This window comes from Ranitomeya imitator, chromosome 3 (assembly GCF_032444005.1).
Source record: "Ranitomeya imitator isolate aRanImi1 chromosome 3, aRanImi1.pri, whole genome shotgun sequence".
Classification (NCBI taxonomy): domain Eukaryota; kingdom Metazoa; phylum Chordata; class Amphibia; order Anura; family Dendrobatidae; genus Ranitomeya; species Ranitomeya imitator.
In genome coordinates this window covers 141,281,932-141,301,882 of record NC_091284.1, presented here as the reverse complement: position 1 = coordinate 141,301,882, position 19,951 = coordinate 141,281,932, and the positions used below count along the sequence as shown (strand labels likewise).

At 41.4% G+C, this 19,951-nt stretch overlaps 1 protein-coding gene across 3 annotated transcripts in view; it reads right to left on the bottom strand.

The window, feature by feature from the left end:
• POLA1 (DNA polymerase alpha 1, catalytic subunit) overlaps positions 1–19,951 on the bottom strand; it is a 557,049-nt gene that overhangs the window by 359,793 nt on the left and 177,305 nt on the right. The gene's annotated exons all lie outside the window — the stretch shown is intronic.

Here is a 19,951-nt window from a genome sequence, read left to right as displayed (position 1 = left end):
CCCGATGTTTACCCTGGTTACCAGTGAAGACATCGCTGAATCGGTGTCACACACGCCGATTCAGCGATGTCTGCAGGGAGTCCAGCGACGAAATAAAGTGCTGGACTTTCTGCAGCGACCAACGACAGCACAGCAGGATTCTGATCGCTGCTGTGTGTCAAACTGAACGATATCGCTAGCCAGGACGCTGCAACGTCACAGATCGCTAGCGATATCGTTTAGTGTGACGGTACCTTAACAACACCTATGCAAAAATTAGGTTCTTTGGGGGCTCTGATAGTGCTATTCTTTCTGAAGAAAAAAAAATACATGTCAGGTGTTTTCAGAAGCATGCTACATTAGGAAGACTCCATAGCCTAACATGCGGAAATGAATGCGCATAGCAGATCTGTCAGATTAATATTATTATTATTATTATTTTAAAAAATATATATATATATATATATATATATATATATTAACCCCTTCCCGACCTTTGACGCATACGCTGCGTCATGAAAGTCGGTGCCATTCCGACCCATGATGCAGCATATGCGTCATGGAAAGATCGCGTCATGGAAAGATCGCGTCCCTGCAGATCGGGTGAAAGGGTTAACTCCCATTTCACCCGATCTGCAGGGACAGGGGGAGTGGTAGTTTAGCCCAGTGGGGGGTGGCTTCACCCCCTCGTGGCTACGATCGCTCTGATTGGCTGTTGAAAGTGAAACTGCCAATCAGAGCGATTTGTAATATTTCACCTAAAAAAATGGTGAAATATTACAATCCAGCCATGGCCGATGCTGCAATATCATCGGCCATGGCTGGACACACTAATGTGCACCCACTCCACTCCTCCGATCGCCCCCCCAGCCCCCCGATCTGCGGTCTGCTCCCCTCGGTCCTGTGCTCCGCTCCCCCGTCCTCCTGCCCGCTCCCCCGTGCTCCAATCACACCCCCCGTGCTCCAATCAAACCCCCCGCACAGCGATCCCCCCCCCACAGCGATCCCCCCCCCCCCCCCCGTACTCCGATCCACCCGCCCGCACAGCGATCCCCCACTCCGTGCTCCAATCCACCCCCCCGTGCTCCGACGCGCCCCCCCCGTGCCCTGATCTCCCCCCCCCCCCCCTTATTCTTACCTGGCCTCCCGGGGACCGTCCGTCTTCTTTCCTGGGCGCCGCCATCTTCCAAAATGGCGGGCGCATGTGCAGTGCGCCCGCCGAATCTGCCGGCCGGCAGATTCGTTCCAGAGTGAATTTTGATCACTGAGAAAGGTTGTATCTCAGTGATCAAAATAAAAAAAAAAAGTAAATGACCCCCCCCCTTGTCACCCCCATAGGTAGGGACAATAAAAAAATATTTATTTTTTTTCCACTAAGGTTGGGGTAAGAACTAGGGTTAGGGTTAGGGGTAAGGTTAGGGGTAGGGTTTCGGTATGTGCACACGTATTCTGGTCCTCTGCGGATTTTTCCGCTGCGGATTTGATAAATCCGCAGTGCTAAACCGCTGCGGATTTATGGCGGATTTACCATGTTTTTTCTGCGCATTTCAATGCGGTTTTACAACAGCGATTTTCTATTTGAGCAGTTGTAAAACCGCTGCGGAATCCGCAGAAAGAAGTGACATGCTGCGGAATGTAAACTGCTGCGTTTCCGTGCAGTTTTTCCGCAGCATGTGTACAGCGATTTTTGTTTCCCATAGGTTTGCATTGAACTGTAAACTCATGGGAAACTGCTGCGGATCCGCAGCGTGTGCACATACCTTTAGAATTAGGCTATGTGCACACGGTGCGGATTGGCCGCTGCGGATCCGCAGCAGAGTTCCATCAGGTTTACAGTACCATGTAAACATATGGAAAACCAAATCCGCTGTGCCCATGGTGCGGAAAATACCACGCGGAAACGCTGCGTTGTATTTTCCGCAGCATGTCAATTCTTTGTGCGGATTCCGCAGCGTTTTACACCTGTTCCTCAATAGGAATCCGCAGGTGAAATCCGGACAAAAAACACTGGAAATCCGCGGTAAATCCGCAGGTAAAACGCAGTGACTTTTAAACGCGGATTTTTCAAAAATGGTGCTGAAAAATCTCATACGAATCCGCAACGTTGGCACAAAGCCTTAGGGCTAGGGTTGGGTTGGAATTAGGGTTGTGGTTAGGGTTAGGGGTGTGTTGGGGTTACGGGTGTGTTGGGGTTAGGGTTGTGATTAGGGTTACGGCTACAGTTGGGATAACGGTTAGGGGTGTGTTGGAGTTAAAACTGAGGGGTTTCCACTGTTTAGGCACATCAGGGGGTCTCCAAACACAACATGGCACCACCATTAATTCCAGCCAATCTCGTATTCAAAAAGTCAAATGGTGCTCCCTCACTTCCGAGCCCCGACGTGCACCCAAACAGTGGTTTACCCCCACATATGGGGTACCAGCATACTCAGGACAAACTGCGCAACAATTACTGGGGTCCAATTTCTCCTGTTACCCTTGTGAAAATAAAGAAATGCTTGCTAAAACATCATTTTTGAGGAAAGAAAAATGATTTTTTATTTTCACGGCTCTGCGTTGTAAACGTCTGTGAAGCACTTGGGGGTTCAAAGTGCTCACCACATATCTAGATAAGTTCCTTGTGGGGTCTAGTTTCTAAAATGGGGTCACTTGTGGGGGGTTTCTACTGTTTAGGCACACCAGGGGCTCTGCAAACGCAATGTGACGCCCGCAGACCATTCCATCAAAGTCTGCATTTCAAAAGTCACTACTTCCCTTCTGAGCCCCCACGTGTGCCCAAACAGTGGTTTACCCCCACACATGGGGTATCAGCGTACTCAGGAGAAACTGGACAACAACTTTTGGGGTCCAATTTCTCCTGTAACCCTTGGGAAAATAAAAAATTCTGGGCTAAATAATTATTTTTGAGGAAAGAACGTATTTATTATTTTCACGGCTCTGCATTATAAACTTCTATGAAGCACTTGGGGGTTCAAAGTGCTCACCACACATCTAGATAAGTTCCTTTCGGGGTCTAGTTTCCAAAATGGGGTCACTTGTGGGGGGTTTCTACTGTTTAGGCACATCAGGGGCTCTGCAAACGCAACGTGACGCCCGCAGAGCATTCCATCAAAGTCTGCATTTCAAAACGTCACTACTTCAATTCCGAGCCCCGGCATGTGCCCAAACAGTAGTTTACCCCCACATATGGGGTATCACCGTACTCAGGAGAAACTGGACAACAAATATTGGGGTCAAATTTCTCCTGTTACCCTTGGGAAAATTAAAAAATTCTGGGCTAAATAATTATTTTTGAGGAAAGAAAACGTATTTATTATTTTCACGGCTCTGCATTATAAACTTCTATGAAGCACTTGGGGGTTCAAAGTGCTCACCACACATCTAGATAAGTTCCTTTCGGGGTCTAGTTTCCAAAATGGGGTCACTTGTGGGGGGTTTCTACTGTTAAGCCACATCAGGGGCTCTGCAAACGCAACGTGACGCCCACAGAGCATTCCATCAAAGCCTGCATTTCAAAACGTCACTACTTCACTTCCGAGCCTCGGCATGTGCCCAAACAGTGGTTTACCCCCACATATGGGGTATCAGCGTACTCAGGAGAAACTGGACAACAACTTTTGGGGTCAAATATCTCCTGTTACCCTTTGTAAAATAAAAAATTGCAGGCTAAAAGATCATTTTTGAGAAAATAATTTTTTATTTTTATTTTCATGGCTCTGCGTTATAAACTTCTGTGAAGCACTTGGGGGTTCAAAGTCCTCACCACACATCTAGATTAGTTCCTTTGGGGGTCTAGTTTCCAAAATGGGGTCATTTCTGGGGGATCTCCAATGTTTAGGCACACAGGGGCTCTCCAAACGTGACATGGTGTCCGCTAATGATTGGAGCTAATTTTCCATTTAAAAAGCCAAATGGCGTGCCATCCCTTCCGAGCCCTGCCGTGTGCCCAAACAGTGGTTTACCCCCACATATGGGGTATCAGCGTACTCAGGACAAACTGGACAACAATATATGGGGTCCAATTTCTCCTATTATCCTTGGCAAAATAGGAAATTCCAGGCTAAAAAATCATTTTTGAGGAAAGAAAAATTATTTTTTATTTTCATGGCTCTGCGTTATAAACTTCTGTGAAGCACCTGGGGGTTTAAAGTGCTCAATATGCATCTAGATAAGTTCCTTGGGGGGTCTAGTTTCCAAAATGGGGTCACTTGTGGGGGAGCTCCAATGCATAGGCACACAGGGGCTCTCCAAACGCGACATGGTGTCCGCTAACAATTGGAGCTAATTTTCCATTCAAAAAGTCAAATGGCGCGCCTTCCCTTCCGAGCCTTACTATGTGCCCAAACAGTGGTTTACCCCCACATATGAGGTATCGGCGTACTCAGGAGAAATTGCCCAACACATTTTAGGATCCATTTTATCCTGTTGCCCATGTGAAAATGAAAAAATTGAGGCTAAAAGAATTTTTTTTGTGAAAAAAAAGTACTTTTTCATTTTTACGGATCAATTTGTGAAGCACCTGGGGGTTCAAAGTGCTCACTATGCATCTAGATAAGTTCCTTGGGGCGTCTAGTTTCCAAAATGGGGTCACTTGTGGGGGAGCTCCAATTTTTAGGCACACGGGGGCTCTCCAAACGTGACATGGTGTCCGCTAAAGAGTGGAGCCAATTTTTGATTCAAAAAGTCAAATGGCGCTCCTTCCCTTCCAAGCCCTGCTGTGCGCCCAAACAGTGGTTTACCCCCACATATGAGGTATCAGCGTACTCAGGACAAATTGCACAACAACTTTCGTGGTTCAGTTTCTCCTTTTACCATTGGGAAAATAAAAAAATTGTTGCTAAAAGATAATTTTTGTGACTAAAAAGTTAAATGTTCATTTTTTCCTTCCATGTTGCTTCTGCTGCTGTGAAGCACCTGAAGGGTTAATAAACTTCTTGAATGTGGTTTTGAGTACCTTGAGGGGTGCAGTTTTTAGAATGGTGTCACTTTTGGGTATTTTCAGCCATATAGACCCCTCAAACTGACTTCAAATGTGAGGTGGTCCCTAAAAAAAATGGTTTTGTAAATTTCGTTGTAAAAATGACAAATCGCTGGTCAAATTTTAACCCTTATAACTTCCTAACAAAAAAAAATTTTGTTTCCAAAATTGTGCTGATGTAAAGTAAACATGTGGGAAATGTTATTTATTAACTATTTTGTGTCACATATCTCTCTGGTTTAACAGAATAAAAATTCAAAATGTGAAAATTGCGAAATTTTCAAAATTTTCCCCAAATTTCCGTTTTTATCACAAATAAACGCAGAATTTATTGACCTAAATTTACCACTAACATGAAGCCCAATATGTCACGAAAAAACAATCTCAGAACCGCTAGGATCCGTTGAAGCGTTCCTGAGTTATTACCTCATAAAGGGACACTGGTCAGAATTGCAAAAAACGGCAAGGTCTTTAAGGTCAAAATAGGCTGGGTCATGAAGGGGTTAAAGAAAAAAAAATAAAAAGTTGTGCAATTTGGCTATTAAGCGCATTGAAAGAATACAGCAAACACTCCTCTCAGCCCGCCTGTCCTCACCCTTCATGGCAGTGACTGGCAGGCATTCCCTCCATGAATATTATCGTACATTAGACTAAACTGTGTGCAGTGGATTTTTTCAATGGTGCTAGCAACTTTTTTTTTGTGCTGCTTTAGCAACAAGGAGTACCAACGTTATAGCTGTAATTGCTGCCCTCACAACAGGAAAGAATAATATTAACGTGGATCTATCAGTTATGGGAAAGAGTGACAGTCTATGAAATTATAACTTTTCTCACATATGTTATTAGTAAATCGTATGATTTCCCTTAGTGTGAGGCTCCATTCACAAGGCCATATTTCCCTTCTGAGTGCTGTCCATAAACAAAACTGACAGCAATTGGGCCAATGTTATTTAATAGGATTGTTTAGATTAACATTTTTCTCTTTTTTTCCCCAAGCACTGAATGACCACATGGAAAAAAAAAAACACAGCATGCACTAGTTTACTCTGTATTTTGGATGAGACTCACCTATTCATGTTTAGGAGAGATTTTTTAAAAACTGGATACAATACAGCATACGTATAGGACAATACAAATAACACTGTTTTTTCCGGTGACAATTGAACAATTTTTTATACGCGCGTGAGAACTTGGGAGAGCCGAACGTCCCAAACATCTATATAGCAAAGTAGAGCCTTGTGCCCAGATCTGGGAGAATCCGACCAATTTCACCTGTTTTTATTGACTTGCAGGATCAAAGAATACTATGAGAGAAATCGTTTAACCCATTTTTCTCATAAATGCATTAAAAGAAAAAACAAACATGGAGAATAAATTCACCAATATATTTAAAAGTGCAGTGAATTAGCAAAACGCGCATCAGGCGGTAATTTGCCTCACCTCCCGTCCGCCAGTAGTCTGAGAATATCGCTATTTATCAGCTATTGTAATAAAAAATTCCTGTTTATTATGCAGTCCAATGGAAAGAGGAGTCATAGCTGCCTCTAAAGGGTCAATCTGCATCAAAAGGGACATAGCTGTCTGTAAAGGGTGAATCTGCAAAATAATCTGAATCTCTCGCTCCTTGTACACATACAACCAGCCACTGAAAACTGTCAGAATTAACCTCAATAGCAGATTCGATTATTCTCATGCCCCATCTTTATAGTAACATTCTGCATGAAGTAAGAGGCAGCAGTAAGGGTATGTGCACACGTTGCAGATTTCCTGCAGATCTGCAGCTTTTTTTTCTGCGCAGAAATGCTGTAGATCTGCAAGTGAACTACAGTACAATGTAAATCAATGGCAAAAAAAAAATGCTGTGCTGATGGTGCGGAAAAATCTGCACGGAAAACGCAGCAGCTTCAAAAAAGGACCATTTCACTTCTTTTGTGCAGATCTGCTGCGTTTCTGCACCCATTCCATAATAGAAATCTGCAGTGGTAAAAAAAAAAGGAAGAAAAAACTGCACAAAAATCTGAAACGTATGCATATACCAAAAAAAGGTGCAGATTCTGACCTGCGTTTTCTGCCAAGAAATGCAGAATCTGCACAGAAAATTTCACAGTCAAATCTGCAACGTGTGCACATAGCCTAAGGCTATGTGAACACGTTGCGGATTAGGCTTAGGAATTTCTGGTGCGGATTCTGCATGTCTTGGCAGAAAACGCAGCTGCGGGTTTGTCACGCTTTTTGTGCGGATCTGCAGCGTTTTTGGTGCAGTTTTGCTGCAGATTTTTTGCTGCAGATTTTTTGCTAATTTTCAGCGGTTTTTACCCCTGTGGATTTCTATAATGGAATGGGTGCAAAAACGCTGCAGATCCGCAAAAAAGAAGTGACATACTACTTCTTTTAATCCGCAGCGTTTCCGCACGGAATATTCCGCATCAGCACAGCGTGTTTTTTTTCCTCATTGATTTACATTGTACCGTATCAATTGCAGATCTGCAGCATTTCTGCACCGCAAAAACGCTGCGGATCTGCAGAGAATCGGCAACGTGTGCACATACCCTAAGACAGCAGCACACATCTCAGCTGTGCTTACATGCTGCATACTCCCCGTCCTCTCTAAACAGCACAAACTTAGGAAGTCTCACACACAAATAAGGAGACAGCAGAGAGCCTGAATTCAGGAGTTATTACTACAATTCACAGGTTTTGTTTTTGTTTTCCTGATATTATATACGGTATTTGAGAAAGATTTTAAATTTTATTTTCCATTAACTTCTTGAACTTTTCTAGAACATGATAGATCCTCTTTAAGAGAACAGATCCAATTTAAAACAATACAAAAAAACCTATAGAAACTTGATTCCAGCTCACCCAGTTGCTCTATGCTCAACCACCTGGGGCTCAGACACCGACCTCGCAATGGCCTCACAAGGAAAATAGAAAAAAATGGAATCCGGCTCAACAGGACTGTATTTTCCTTGTTTTTTTATTTTTCAAAAGAAAATATAGTGCATATAAAAGAAAAATTTGCATGGTCGACATGACCCAGTCGATGCGTTTCGACTGCACTAGGCAGTCTTACCATGTAAAATTTTCTTTTCGTATGCACTATATTTTCTTTTGAAAAATAAAACCAAAAAAGGAAATTCAGTCCTGCTGAGCCGGACTCCAATTTTTTCTATTTTCCTTAACACAAAAAAACACTAGGTACTGAACCAATGGGAAAACAGCTTAGGGGGTGCATAAACATGTAGGTTGTTCAAGCTAAAACTTTCATTGGGAACACAGGGATGTGGGCAACTGATATAAAGCGCAACGTGTTCCTATTCAGAGGAGGGGAAAACACAACTGTAAATGATGGCGCAGCTGCCACTAAAGAACTCAAACAAAGGAAATGCAGATAATTGTCTAATAAGAATTTCATAAAACATTTAACCAGAAACAAACATTTTCTTCCCATTTGTTCCCATTCAAAGCTCTTGCAGTCTTCTTGCCACAAGTGCCTTCTATAAAATATATACGTCACCCTTATTAGTAGGTAGGCTTGCAGTTTTTCCTGTGCCTAATTTGAAGTATTGTTACTTGCTGGATGTTGTGCAGATTGATTTATTCAAGAGAACCATATGGGACTGATTGCAAAACAAATCATCACATTCAGAACTATTTATGCTCTAACAAACACCAACATTGTGCCATTTGCTCTATTGTTTGACTGTGCAGTTGCACAATTGAAAGACTGCATTCTTTACAGCAAATGCAAAGCAGTTTGCAGCAACGTGAAGAGGTATGGCATGGGCAACCTCATGCAATATCAGAGGGGGTGCAAATAGCAATTTCAATTACACTTGATCAACTTAAAATGACTACGAAGGCCTTAATAATCATCAAAAATAGTACAACCACAAACAATCATGACTGGCGTAATTAAATTGATAGGGTTCATCAGGATTCGTCAATATCGGTTTACTACTCACACTTATCAAGGTTCCTTTATAAACCAAACTGTGTAGCACCTGTATTAACAAACCATCAAGAAGTTCACAAAAAGCAAAAACAATTGCAACATTAAACAGATTAGAAGGTAAAAATAGCGCCATCAGCAATCCTGAGATGTCAGTTTTATTAAATAATTGTATTTCCCATGGAATCATTCTAGAGTATTTTTTTTTTATTTTTTCTTAGAGCCCTATGCTGCAGCATGTCTGTTATTGGAAAATGACAGTCAAAGTAGTTACCGTATATACTCGATTATAAGCCGACCCCCTTAATTTTGCAACAAAAAACTGGGAAAATGTATTGACTCGAGTATAAGCCTAGGGTGGAAAATGCAGCAGCTACCGGTAAATGCCAAAAATAAAAATAGATATCAATAAGAGTAAAATGAATTGAGACATCAGTAGGTTAAGTGTTTTTGAATATCCATATTGAATCAGGAGCCCCATATAATGCTCCATACAGTTCATTAATGGCCCCATATAATGCTCCATGCAGTTCTTTATGGCCCCATAGATGCTCCATACAGTTCTTTATGGCCTCATAGATGCCCCATATAATGCTCCATGCAGTTATTTATGGCCCCATAGATGCCCCATATAATGCTCCATACAGTTCTTTATGGCCCCATAGATGCCCCATATAATGCTCCATGCAGTTATGTCTCCATAGATGCTCCATATAATGCTCCATGCAGTTATGTCTCCATAGATGCTCCATATAATGCTCCATGCAGTTATGGCCCAATAGATGCTCCATATAATGCTCTATGCAGTTCTTTATGGCCCCATAGATGCCCCATATAATGCTCCATGCAGTTATGGCCCCATAGATGCCCCATATAATGCTCCATGCAGTTCTTTATGGCCCCATATAATGCTCCATGCAGTTCTTTATGGCCCCATATAATGCTCAATGCAGTTCATTATGGCCCCATAGATGCCCCATATAATGCTCCATGCAGTTCTTTATGGCCCCATAGATGCCCCATATAATGCTCCATGCAGTTCTTCATGGCACCATATAATGATCCATGCAGTTCATTATGGCCCCATAGATGCCCCATATAAGTGCTCCATACTGTTCATTATTGCCCCATAGATGCTCCATATAAAACTGTGCCACATATAATGCTCCATATCGTTAATTATTGCCCCATAGATGCTCCATATAAAGCTGTGCCACATATAATGCTGCTGCAATAAAAAAAAATGACATACTCACCTCTCGTCACTGCTCCTCAGCGTCCCGTCTCTCCGCACTGACTGTTCAGGCAGAGGGCGGTGCGCACACTAATACGTCATCGCACCCTCTGACCTGAACAGTCACAGCAAGAGGACGGGAAGACAGAGCGGCGCCCGGCGGGTGGAACGCGGACTGGTAAATATGAAATACTCACCTGCTCCGGCGTGGTCCCTGGCTCCTTCTCCCGGACAGATGGTCTCCGGCGCCCACAGCTTCTTCCTCTGTCAGCGGTCACTGGTACCGCTCATTACAAGAATGAATATGCGGCTCCACCCCTATGGGAGTGGAGTCCATATTCATTACTTTAATGAGCGGTGCCACGTGACCGCTGAACAGAGGAAGAGCTGTGGCACCCGAAGACCATGGGACAGGCAGGGACAGCGCCAGGAGCAGGTGAGTATGCGACAGTCCTCTCTCCCCCTCACCCGCCGACCATGACTCGAGTATAAGCCGAGAGGGGCACTTTCAGCCCAAAAATTTGGGCTGAAAATCTCGGCTTATACTCGAATATATACGGTATGTTTTATTTCCTAGAAGATGCATAGAGTTAGAAGACAAAATTCCACTTACACATTTCAGGCTGTGTACCAGTATCATGATTCCTCTGTTGGGACTATTGCAAAAGTCCATCAAACACAGATAAAGCTTGCATTGTAACATCCGGTCCAACCACTAGGTCTCCAGACCTGAACTAATATGTGCCTATGAGGCAGTTCACTCAGGAGAGTGTTTTTTGCGGCCCGTTATTGCTGGCCTTTCTTGTGGGTCATATCGCCGCAATAATAACAGTCTGCCGCAATAACAGACAGCAAAAAAACTTGCAGATCGCTGTTTCTCACATTTCCAATACTATAGAAAAGTATTGGGGGGAAACAACGACGTTCTGCAAAACCGGAAGTCACGCTGCAACGCAAAAACAAGCTTCCGTTATTTTTGCGGCCCCGCTGATTTTCAATGGGGGCCACGTCTGTAGGCCGTGAAAAAGATCGAGCAGGCTCCATATTTTTTCACGGCCGTAAATATGGCCCTCACAGCCATACGGCGCTCCATGGAATCATTGCGGCCCATTTGTGTAGCCCCATAGAAATCTATTGGGGCCGCAAAACCACGGTAAGTGTAAAAGAAGCCTAAGACATGCAAAAAATGAGTAATGTGACTGGCACTAAAGCAGTGCTGCCACAGTCATGCTACGGCAAAGTAAAAGTTCACCAAAATTGTCTAGTGGACTTGAAAAAAAAAAAAAACACTACATAATATGCGAATGTCATTTTTAAAATCAACATTTTTTGGCAATAAAACATTAATCCCTTGTGGTTCAATAATGTGGATTACATTTGTTTGTTACTTTATTAAACATACGGCTTTGGAAATCAAGCAAGACAACTAAAACTATAGTAGACTACTGTGTAATTGTACTTGTTCACACAATGATAAAGTTCTTCATTCTGGTTTTCAACATGTAGGTCAGAAAGCAGCAGAAAACAATCAGCAAGGATGGTTTAAAAGTAAATCCTCCTCATTAATTAGAGCTATTTAAGCAAGTACCACACACTTGGCTGGCCATAGGTGGGCTTTAAATGGGCCAGCAGTTGCTATTACAGCAATTCATTTAGCACCAGTGACAGCTTAGGGCTGGCAAATGACAGACACACATCTAATTCCATCCAATGTGACAGGGGATCACTCGGAAGTGGCGACAGCTAGCTGCTGAGGGGGTTATAAACGGCTTGCTAGCTTCATTAATAAGTCAACTTTGCAGTTATCTCATTTCACAGTAACACCTGCATATTCATCTTTCCACCGTCAATTGGATGATGGAATTTCGCCCCCTCCTCCTACTTCAAGTATATTTAAAAAATGTGCCAACTTAAAGTTAAAAAAAAATTAAAAATAAAAATATAAAAATAAACTTTATGCTTAATTTTTTTTTCCTCCTTAACAAAGTACAGCTGTTGAGAATAATTGTTCAAGATCTTACCCTGTAATGTCAACTGCAGCAGAACAAAGAGTATTTAATTAGCAAATCTATTCAGTAATTCAACACCTATTATATCAAATGCCTTCGTGATTTTATTCAGGATAATTGGCTAAGAGGGTTATTACTGACATTCAGATGGAATTTAAAATTCTTCCACGAGTCGAGTCATAATAGCAGTAATGATCTCCCCAATCAGGAGATTGTGTGTCACACAAGGCTCTCCGGCATAGCAGCAGAGCCCATTTCCTGACTTCTTAATTCCCGGCCTCAGCTCAGTGAGGGCTCTTCATGCCGATATTTCATTCTGTGATGCAGCTTTAATGGGACTCTATTAAAACACGCAGAACAAAAAAGGCGACAATTTTATTCCTTTTTTTTCTCCCCCATGCCTGCGTGTTAAAGAGTGACAGCGCTACCGTCATATCAATCAGTGAAGAGTTTCTGATAGCTACAATAAAGGTCTATGCGTAGAGGGAGCAAGGGATCTCTGTAATTAAAAACAGCAGGACATCAGAAGACTTTTGCACCCTTTGCCTAAATTAATACATTGGCAAATCCTAAGGTTTTTTTTCTGAAAAACAAAGCTTCAGTATTGGATTAAGATCGTGTACCTTACAGAACCATAAAAACTGGAATGTTCTGTTTAACAAGTAATGTCAGGACATAATATATATATATATATATATATATATATATATATATATATATATATATATATATATATATATATATATATATATATAGCAGCTGACCAACACCACAGCAAATATACATACACAACAAATTAGATTATGCTATATACATATATTTAGCGTTTTCCGAAAGCAAACCACCATATAGGTGACGGTGAGGCCCAAACCATGTGTCTGCCTAGTTATATACGTGCGGATGATACTGGTGTCATCCCATAGTATAGTATTACACTACACACACGCCTGACGACCATGCAACACTGAACAGGAGACATGCTCCATCCAGCTAGCACCATGGATTTCCATTCATGATATTCACCGCCACTGTCCCTTCAGGTGAACCACATGAGCAATCTTCACCTAAATCCTATTATGAAATGACCCCGGAATCTCGATTGTCATCTGTACAATTATATATGTGCGATTATATTCTGGAGCACTCTTATGCACACTACAGTGACTTAATTAAAAGGGAACCTTTCACAAGGTGAAAAGTGTCCAATTGTTGCTCTTATCCTATTCTGCTTTTGTATTCTTTATTTTTAAAACCCCCAATATGATTTGAGAGATCTGGGTCTTTTACTTAACGCCAATTTGCATGGTCTCTAAGGGTGTGTGGCTTAGGGCAATAACGCACAGGAACCTAAAGACACGCCCCAATCTTGTGAGCCACACCCCCTTGTAAAAACCATAAAAATGAGCTCTAAAAGGCTCACTTTTCTGGAATCATAAGGGGGTTTAAAAAAAAAAAAAAAAACACTGAACACTTAGGCGAACAGGAGGAATAAAACAAGAGCAAAACTGGTCACTCCTGACCTGGTGACACATCCCCTTTCAAAAGAGAATCTGAAAGATAAACAGTCTTGCAGTTCTTTGACATGTGAACCCAACAACTGTTAAATCTAATGTCTGTTGCTGTGTTCCTGAGTAATAGTGAGTAATAGCCATTTTCATTCATATGCAAGTGTGGAGTGCTCTAGGTGTGAGAGAGCACATATGGTAATTAGCCACTGCCTCCCAAGGCTGTTTCCTGGCCCAGCACCACCTAGAGGGCCTGATTGATTTGCCTGTGTGACATCAGATGCCAGGACCGAGATCAGACTGCACAATCAAGCTAAAGAGGCTGGAGATCTAAAGGTGTTCATTGATCTACATTTCAGAAATCTGAATCCCATATATGCAGTGGTGGGCTGATCTTACTGACAGATTCCCAAAAATGCTTACCCTTAGGTACAGTGTGTAAAACATTTAGAGAGACTTGATCATTGAGGCCCATCATCTCATGCATACATCTAGTAAATATTTTGATTAAATTTCCCTTTTTCCAAAAAATGGTTTATGGTTTAACCCCTTAATGACCGCCAATACGTCTTTTAACTGACCTGAGATATAAGAGAATAGTCTCCCCATACAGATGACAATCCAGCATCTGTTGGTTGTACACTATAGCTGACAACTTGCTGTATCAGCCACGATCAGTATTTGCGCCTTCTAAATCTGTTTAACCCCTTAGATGCTGCTGTCAATAGTGACTACATCATTATAAATGGTTAACAGAGGGCGGGGGCTTCTTCTTTATCCCAATTGGTGCCCTCAGATCATGATTTTGTTGTCCTGATGTTTGCGATGGCAATTCATGACCAAATAGTGGCCTTAGAGTCTGCCGGCTATAGTAATCTGTTTAGAAGTTAGCAACATTTAGGTGGTAAAAATACACATTTTCATTTCTGTCATGCCATTTTGCATTAATTCCTGTAAAGCACCTGAAGGGTTAATAAACTACCTGACAGCAGTTTTCAATATGTTTAGGGGTGCTGTTTTTAAAATGGTATCACGTTTGGGGGTTTCCCAATAGATGGGACCCCTAAAGTCACTTTAAATATGGATAAGTCCCTAAAAAAATAAATGTGGTAAATTTCTTTGAAAAAATGAAAAATTGCTGCTACATTTTTAAACCTCCTAAAATGCTAACAAAATAAAATAACATTTTACAAATGGTCCTGATGTAAAGCAGACATGTGGGAAATGTTATTTATTAATGGTTTGCTGTTGTATGACTATCTGGATTAAAGGGATAATCATTCAAATTTAGAAAATTGCTAATTTTTTAACATTTTTCTCAAATTTTTTATATTTTTTATAAATAAACAAAAAATGTTGAACTAAATTTACCATTATCATAAAGTATAATGTGTCATGAAAAAACAATCTCAAAATCACTGGGATTTGTTGAAGCGTTGCAGAGTTATTACCACATAACGTGACACTGGTCAGATTTCAAAAATTTGGCTCGGTCACTAAGGGGTTAACATGTGTCTGACATTGTCGCCCTGTGTTCATGATTCTGTGGTCGCAGCAATGCTGAACTTTGAGATCCAGAAAAAAAACAGCAAAACCTGCTTCTTTTAAGTAGCTTCATTACTGCCAAAAGAGCAGGATTTGCCAGCACAAAAGATACGTACAAAACGAAACGTGTGAACAGCCTTACAGTGTCGCACCTCCCTGTCCGTCCTTCACTCTGCTGCCCGACTAATCCATCTGTCTCCTCGGTACTCCTCCACTTCTCACCTCTGCAAATCCCTTCATTGGCTCCAAAATTCCTCAAAGAATTCAGTATAAACTACTAGGATTGTAACTAGGATAGGAACCAATCTCCTGACATCTTCCCACATGTAACCGCCGATCGGCTAAAGACCGCCTTTTCTGTAGAGTTGAGCGAATTTCTTCAGGTCCACGCTTATTCGGCAAGGTATAGCGCTTGCTGAATAAGATGCAGAGGGAACCGGGCTTCCTTGATCACGACGGCTAATCAGCTGATCGGCGCAGCAGCTGCATGTGTCGCGGCTGTGTCACTGTAACAGAACATGTATGGAGAGCCCAACACACAGGCTTCTCCGTGCATGTGAGTACATACCAGAACTGATAACATAACAAGACCATATTAATAGGAAATACTCCTGATAGAGCAATATAATGACCATGAAGAGAAAAAGAAAGGAGCCTAAAGTTCCCGAATATAATTACTTATATCAGATATGTAACATATGCCATGAGAAACCTTCTTATGAAAAATTACAAAATTTTATTAGAACAATAGTACAAAAAACACAGGCAAATAAATTCACACAATAAAACCCGAAAAATCCAGGACAGGTTAGTTATATGACGATTCATACAGGCAGTCCATAATACAGGGGTTCTCAACCGATGACCACATGTTTACATTTGTTAGAGACAGATAATATGTAAATGAGTAACTCCAAATGAAAGACATGTATATATGGGTGAGCTACACATAATAACCAGACAACTCCTTTACTCCATGTATAAGACGTGCCGGAGACCCATAACACAGATCCAAAGTGAATATGCACATATAATCATAGGAGGGGAAATGCTGGATTGAGTAAAGTCTCACCCATTAGGATAGCACTAGGCACTGCTCAGATACCCCAACGCGTGTTTCGCTGCTTCCTCAGGGGCAGTCTGGGGGCTCGCTACTCCTTCGCTTCCCCCCTCTGCAAATCTCTTCACTGGCTCCCATTCCCTCAGCGCATCCAGTTCAAATTACTAATACTAACCTACAAAGCCATCCATAACCTGCCTCCTCCATATATCTCTGAACTAATCTCCCGATATCTTCCCTCACGTAATCTCCAGTCCTCCCAAGACCTCCTTCTCTCCTCTACACTTATTCACTCCTCACCCAACTGCCTCCAAGACTTCTCCCGAATATCCCCCATCCTCTGAAATTCTTTGCCCCAACACATCTGACTATTAACCACATTCGGATCCTTCAGATAGAACCTGAAAACCCACCTCTTCAGGAAAGCTTACAGCCTGCACTGACCCCGCTGCCTCCTCACCACTACCGGAGCTACCGCAACACCAACACCGAAGCTGCTGCAACCCTCAACCTATTGTTTCCTTCCCCACAAATCCTGTAGAATGTAAGCGCGCAAGGGCAGGGTCCTCGCCGCTCTGTATCAGTCTGTAATTGTTAGTTTGCTTACTATAAGTGATATCTATAATTTGTATGTATTTCTCATGTACAGCACCATGGAATCAATGGTGCTATATAAATAATAATAAATGGGTATTTTCAAGAAGCAAGCAGCAATGAATGTTGCAGAGTGAAAATTGCAAACTGCCACTGTAGTGACCAGTATGTTGCAGTCACCAGTACGTTATGACCAGCTCGTGCTTCTGGAGACATGCACCCGTAAGTTAGGCGGGCTCTCATCACTTCAGAAATGCCAAACATTGATGTTATATGCGGTTTAAGTACACTGTGGGGCTCAAGAGATTGGGGGCATTTGGATTTTGGAGTGAAGAATTTTCGGAATTTCTTTTGGAGGGTGAGGAGCCACTTCAGTATTCCAGAGCCTTTGTGCTACCAGTAATGTGGAAATCCCATATTTTTCCGTTAACAAATGACAGACCAGAGTGGGGACTTACTTTTTTGTGAATTGAGTTGAAGCTTTTATTGAGAACATTTTACATAACGTTTGGGATCACATTTATCTGGCGCTCTACGTTGACCACTTACTTTGGGGTTTCCATCCAAATCTCTGAGTGACGCAATTCAGATGAAATCCCTGAGGGATCCATTAATTATAATGCGGCAGCAAAGTTACTCTGGACTCCGTCTGGCCTCTGTTCAGCGGTGTCCTTTTCAGAGGTGCTCAAAACTGTGGCCGACAGAACTTTTATGTAATCCTAAAAAGATGGACACTACCCGGTCAGACGGTGTCCATAGTGTCTCCATCTGCCTCACTATAGGGAATCTTCCAACAGAGGTTCCGTATGAATCACGCGTTTCAGAGACTTACACGGAAATCCCGGTGCAAGCGCTCAGCGCAGAGTGCAGGATAAATGTGTGCCGAGCCTTCCTGCGATCTTAGGGAGGCAGAATGAAAAAAAAAAATCAACAGCAGGTGAAAAATTGGTTTTATTTATTTATTTTTTTAAGTGACTAGGCGACTTTATTCTTCGAATCAGTGCAATTACACTATATCAGATTTATATTGGGTTTTTATTTTTGGCTGCTGTCACACACAGACACTTGTATTGCAATAAATTGTTTTTGCATCACTATATTTTGAGAGCTATAATTTTTCCATATTTTGTCCCACAGACTCATGTGAGGGCTTGATTTTTGCGGGACGACTTCACATTTTTATTGGTACCATTTTCAGGCACATGACATTTTTTGATCGCTTTCTATTCCAATTTTGAGAGGCAGAATGATCAAAGACCAGCAATTCAGGATTTTTTTTGGAGGGTGGGTTACGCCGTTCTGAGAGTGGTAAAAATTGATCAGGCAGTTTTATTCTTCGGGTAAGTTTAATTATGGTGATACCACATTTATATCTTTTTTATGTTATAGCGCTTTTACAAAAAAAAACAAAAAACATTTTATAGAAAAAAATTATTTTTGCATCGCTTTATTCTGAGAGGTATAACTTATTTTTCCGCTGATGGTGGCTTGATTTTGCGGGACAAGATGACAATTTCAGTGGTACCATGTTTATTTACAACAACTTGGACTGGCCCTAGGGCGTGAAAACTTCTTATTTTTATTTCACACTGCAGAATATACTGGTTAAGGATATTATGACAGAGTGGTAGACAGCCCCATTAACCATTTGAAAGTCCGCAAAAGGCAATTTTCACAAGTATTGTAAATGTGATTGAACAGGAAATCTTGAGGTTGGTGAATACCTAATGACGTTTGCCATGTGGCTTGTGTGTTGCACCTACATCAAAGTGTAAAACAGGTGAATGGGGCAAACTGTCACCCCTAGGATACCTGGACAAGGAGTCTTGCTTGTACCCAGTGACCTGACTCATCTGAATTATGCTGCGATGTTTAAAAAAAAAAAAAAAATCTAGTGACAAAGTTCCCGCGAAACATTTTCAAAAAGATGTCACAATAGAAGCTCCAGGGAAAACGCTGCTGGCATTTTCCTGAACTATCTTTTAGTTCAAAAACGATGCAAGCACCCTGCCATCCCCGTTCACATACCGTAAGGAATAAGCAGTGGGTCCATTTAGCTAAAAGTAGCTTTTTCCAAACAAGATTGAAGTCAAGTCACTTAATAAAGTGATTTACAAAAAAATAAAAATAAATTGAAAGTTTAGATACTCTAGCAATAAAAATACACATTCTCAAATAAAAAAGCAACATTAATCAGGAGTTAATCATGGAAGTTACAAGTGTACAATAACAAAAAGTTAAATTAAAAATACAAGGAAAATAAAACTAGTCTTTTTCCTAGAATATGTAAAGTCACACAAAAAAAAAGAACCCAAAGATGGCTCTCTGAAGATCAGAAATTCCTTTTCTCAGCTTAGCATTCAGAAAGAAGAGACACTAATGAACCAATTGTTTTCTTCAAATAGTCAATTATCTACATCAAGGCCACTACTAGAGATAAATAAGAAGGACCTGAAGACCCTTAAAAAGGGTGACTTAAAACATTGCTAATCTGCTAATCTGTGAAAACCTTAACTATGCTTAGTGGGTCAGAACATTGTAGAATGAAGAAAAAACTAAAAATAAAATTGACAAAATACATTAACTCCAACACATTTATAACAGAAGAAACTGAAGTGTATATTTTCTAATGCCACGAAAACAGATTCTTGAGGACAAAGGAAAACCTAAAAAAGCGGAATATCAATTAAAGTATAACGTCAAAAAATAGAAGCCATTATATATTTTTAGAAGAATTTCTTAAAAAAAAGAAAGAAAATAAAAACACAATTGTCAGTTTTAGCTTAAAGGGTATGTGCCCACGGTCAGAAATCTCCGCAAGATAAATTGACATGCTGCAGTCTGAAAAGACGAGCCGCTTGTCCGTCTCCACGGGTGATCCGGGAGTGTCTGTGCGCACATAGTGGACATGGGATTTCTTAAAATCCCATCCACTATGCTGTAACATCTGGACAATGCAGATTGGACACAGTGGATGAACGCCAGCATCCGACCTGCAGCGGCACATTGTCCTTGGATCAATGTAGATAAAACAGTCTCAGATATTCAGGAACAGGAGCCATGCATTATTATACAGTCATGGTCAAAAGTATTAA